This window comes from Lepeophtheirus salmonis, chromosome 6 (genome assembly GCF_016086655.4).
Source record: "Lepeophtheirus salmonis chromosome 6, UVic_Lsal_1.4, whole genome shotgun sequence".
Classification (NCBI taxonomy): Eukaryota; Metazoa; Arthropoda; class Copepoda; order Siphonostomatoida; family Caligidae; genus Lepeophtheirus; species Lepeophtheirus salmonis.
The window spans coordinates 3,219,105-3,224,310 of record NC_052136.2 but is presented as its reverse complement, the minus strand read 5'-3'; positions in this window follow the sequence as shown (position 1 = coordinate 3,224,310).

The following is a 5,206-nucleotide window of genomic DNA, read 5'->3' as shown; positions in this document are numbered from 1 at the left end:
TTGTCCATGTTGCCGAATACCTCCTTGATGGAGTCCATCAGGCTGGCCTTGGTGCTATGGGGATGCCTGTTGGTATGTCTCTCGACATAGCCCAAGACAAAATAGTCCAAAGGATTAAGGTCGGGACAGTTAGGAGGCCACAAATCCTTAGTTACGACGTCATAACAGTTCTCGGTTAACCACTGCATGGAGATTTTGGACACATGGCAGGGTGCTAAGTCCTGTTGCCACACCCAGGGCCTGCCTCCGGCCACCCCTTGGATCCAGGGCAGAACCTGGACCTGGTAGGGCCATCCTCAACTACCGACTTCGTCTTGTCGACAAAGTCGGTGTCCCTGACCTTCCTGTCGGCGCCCTCCTCCTTGGGTGCCCTCTTTATGGTGGCATCAACATCCCAGGTGCCCTCTAGCTTCTTACGAATACGCGGAACATTCCTTAAATTCACTCCTAAGGTTGAAGCAATCGTTGAATTGGAGATTGCACCTCCATTATTAACCAATGCCATGACTACAGCGGAATTCGAAAGCTCCTCGTTCCACTTATAGCTCTTTATCTCCTCATATGATGACGGCATGATGCTAACTGAACTACGTATCGTTAGCTGACGAGAATAGCTTTCCTATTTGGTAACCGGTTTTCTATTTGATAATGTCGTCTTCAAGTTATCAATGTTTAAAGTAGGTGACAATTTGATCCCCGCTCCCTGTATATCAGGTGTTGTCACGTATGGAATCCATAAATGTCGACCAAATAGACGTATAAAATAACCAAATCAACGTCTATGATATTTTTTGTGCCCCCAAGTTCCTTAAGAGCCTGTTTTTGACCGAAATAAAACCTCATTTTCCTTCCCTCTTTCTATATCTTTCTCCTTATCTCTGTCTCTCCCCTCTTCTCTTCTCCCTCTGTCTATTTGTACATCCCTATCTCTGTTTCTTTTCTTAAATCTTCATTCTTTGTTTTTATGCCCCTCTAATTAGCACCTTCTCCAAGTTAGTTGTATCAAATTGTAGATGTGTGTACACAAAAAATAAAAGAATACTTGTGTGTTTTTCTCTTGACAACTCATGTACTTTGACTATAGAATCATGTTGTAGTACATTGTTCAGTATAAATACAACATATATAAATAAAAAGTTATAAAAGTAAAAGCTCCTACTCTCAGAATAATGAAGAAAAAAAAAATGAATGGTGTCTACTCATGATTTGATTACAATAGCAAAGTTTTGAAACAGTCATATTATGGATACATTCATTTCAAAGTTGATTGTAAAAAAAAAAAAAAAATCATTCTATTTTCCATCTACCTCAATTTAAGAGAACACCTTTTCTAATTAGACTTAAATTATAAGATTTTTTTTTATAAAGACTTTGTTTTTATTTTCTTCGTAGATAAAGAAGGTGAAAAAAAAAAAATGAAATAAAGAAAAGTAGTTTAATTTAGATAATAGCGAGGGCTCATTATCACAAAATAATGAATAGGAAGAAAATGAAAGGAACTGACCGTAAAAACATATTTAATACTAATTTTATTTTACACCTTAGAAGTGTATGTAGTCACATAAAATACATTTGTAGGTTGCTTTTATGTTGTTAGTAACGAAACTTCTAAAGATTTTTAATCCATAAAATATACAGGGTGTAACTGCAAAATCTAGAGGGGGAAATAACACAATGCTTATATTGTTGTAATACGGATAGAAAAGTATATTGTTTTCTAAATTAACCTCATTTTCAGTTAGTTATCAATCTTTACAAAACAGCTATCAAAATTTCATGAGAACTTGTTATTTTGTTTGAATTATTGTACTAAATTTGACACTACTTTTGTGAGATAACTATTTCACGTTCGAATATGACCGTTCAAGCTTAGCCATGACTTCAACAGTTGTTATGTGTACTCCACTTCATTAAGCGAATACTAAAAAAAACAAAAACTAATGACTCTAACGAAGCTTTTGAGTATAAAATTCACAGCCTTCCTGTTTGGCCACTCACTGACTTTCAATTATTTAGGTTGGCGGTTCATTGAAAGCAGGTCTAATTTAATTTTTGTATTCAAACTGTCACTGAAGTCGACATTTCTCTTTCTGTTAGGCTCACCAACTCTAACTCGCATCAAACGACTGTCCCAAGTGTTGATGACCTTATTCACATTGTAAACAGTATTTAAATGGATTTCTACAATCACGGGAATTCACTATTTTTTTTTAATATTTAAGTGTGAAGAAGGTATAAGATTTTTATTAACCTTGCTTTCTTCCCTCCGATACTTCACAATAAAAAATAATGTGTTAAAATAAATGAGAAGAATACAATTACAGCTTCAAAAATAGAAAAAATTACTCTCATATATTATTTAACGAGCTCTTACACACCGGGTTTATTCATATCAGACCTTTACTTCTACCACAATAATTTAAAATAGGATATATTATAATTATAATAATACATAATTATGATTTCGTGCCTATTTTGCTATTTTCATTTATAACATCATTTTGAATCAAAAATAGGGAAGTCTCACAACAATTCGGTTATATACCAATTTAAGATTAAAAAAATGAAAAGAAGAGGATCGTGTTCTGTGAATTCACATGCAATGGCTTAAGGCTTTAACATATAATTATATGCTTATATAATTCCTTGTATATATGTATATAAAAGGCACTTTTCCACATTTAGACTTGATTTCGTGCCGTTGAAAAATGAAGCAGAAAATGTAGAAATATTTTGTTTTGTAGGTTGGTACATGTGTTATTCGCTGTTGAATGAATAAGATCATTTATGAACCAACTGTAGATAAGGGAATTAATAGCTTTTCTGGAAGGATATTTTAGAAAACAAATACGCTGGAGGAGAGTTCTTATACTGCAAGCACAAATCGAGTCTCGAGTCTTTGCCCACATGTACAGGTCCTTGAGTATTGTCATCGAGCTCTTGAATATATTTTCAAAATGAGGACCCAAAACTAGTAGTATCATCTTAATAGGATTGTATTTCCATTATATTTAACAACAAGATTTCATTAAGCAACCAACCGAAAGCTGAAACAAATGTAAATAAGTTTTGTTTTTATCAGATGTCTCTAAGTGTAGTAATGTCGTAGGATGGAGAAATAAGACAACGCGTGTGCAATCTCCTCCACAACGGTGTCAGTGCCAAGAAGACTGTAGAGACGTTGGCATCTCCTTTTGGATACTCTACAATTTAAAAAAAATCATTCAATTCCTATACAGCCACAAAGAACCAAAACTTCTGCAGCTAGTATGACTTACTTCTGCCATGTCTCCATGCAAATATCCTCCAGAACTCCCCTCAAACCACTGTACTTTGCAGTATAGTGTGTCTTGGAGAAGAATTTCTGCTGCACTTCTCATCCAAAGTTGGATTCGCTCCAAGATGCCATCATGACAGCATAGTACGCCATAGACACATCCTTCATTATCAAAAGCTGCTAATCTATTCATCAGGATTGCTTGTGAGGGAAAACATATTTGTAGACAGAATTAACTATTAAATTCGTTAATACGTAGTGATGAAATCCCCACGTATTTTGGGGCATGTTAAAAAAAGAAAGAAACTGGAAATCAGGATGGTAATCTTGACAATATGAAGAATGCTTCGGGGAGTGCAGCTTCGCTCAGTTATTTTAATTGTGACAGGGATGGAGGAAAAGGACAATGAAATAAAAAAGAACATATGCAAGGATTACTCCGATGACGATCCTCAATTATACTTATGAGTCTAAGAAGAACTTAAAATTTAACTTCAAAATAAACCCCCAGTTTTACTCTCCGTCTTTTAAGAGCACACATAGGATCTTCAGTCAGATTTTGAAAATAATTGAATGTAGTAGGAAGGGAAGTCCACTCCTCAGGGTTAAGATAATAATGACGACAACCCAAGAAAAGAACATTCATTCTCTAGATTACCAGTTCCACAAAAAAAAACAGGCGGGCTAATAAATACACATTATTGATATCAATACTTATACGTATGAATGTTCAAATTAGGGAGTCCTAATTAATTAGTAAGAGCTGTACCACCTTAGACATTACCAACCTATACTTTAAATAAAATGTATGCTACAAGAATTTTGACAGTTTTTGCATACTGATTAATGAAATACTCTGTTTATTATTCACCGTATGATGTCTTTTAATCTACAAAAATATTCCAATGATTAACTTTGTTATGTCATATAGCTATGGAGGTATAATGAAATCAATAAACCTTGTGTAAAAGCACTATTAAAATACCTAGTTATTTTCTTACGGAATATAGGGGGTCAATTTATATTAGATATGTGAGTAGAATACTCTTACATTTTAATAAGTAATCTTTTCTGCATAAAATACACACTTTCTTTAGATTATTTCACTCGTGAATAATCTTTTATTCAATATTTATGCAATATTATGATTTTGAATATCCCCAAAAGAAGGCGGATTAATTCTTTGTCCCTCCACAGATGATCTTTGATGTTATTATACTACCTATTATCTGTAATATAAGTACCAACCATTCTCTAATACAACGGCTCACTTGTAAGAAAAATTCTAAAATCCTCCCTAATCAATGGATTTTTTGTCTGAATAAGATGAATAGGTTTTTGAATACATAGGTAAACCCACATATTACATCTTATCCCCTCCTTGCAAATTATGGAGATTTCATTTAATAAAACCCAATGGTGAAAAATCAAGAAAAAAATTCCATGAATATACGGATTGGGAACCAAAAAATGCAGTTGCATTTAACTACAATTTTATGCCCATTATTGTTGATTCCAATGTTTCATTATACAACCAACTACAGTTGAAACAAAAATAAACAAGTTTTGTTTTTATCACATGCGTGTGCAATCTTTTTCCGCGCCGGTGTCAGTGACGAAAAGGCTGCAGAGACTTTTAGCGACTCCATCCATACCACCCACAACATGAAGAAGTCTATAACAGTTCCTTACGGCCAAGAAAACCTTCTGGAGCAATATGACAGACTTCTGGCCTGCTTTATTGAGGCCCTCATCCAGCCTTGACCTCAAGCTCCTTGATTTTGCAATTTGGAGCGTCTTGGAGAAAAATGTATGCCGTACTTCTAATCCAAATTTGGAGTCACTTCGAGCTGCCATCGTGACAGTACGGTACACCATGGACATGGCCTCTATCGTCAAGAGCTGTCAATCTGTTTACCGGCGTGTGGA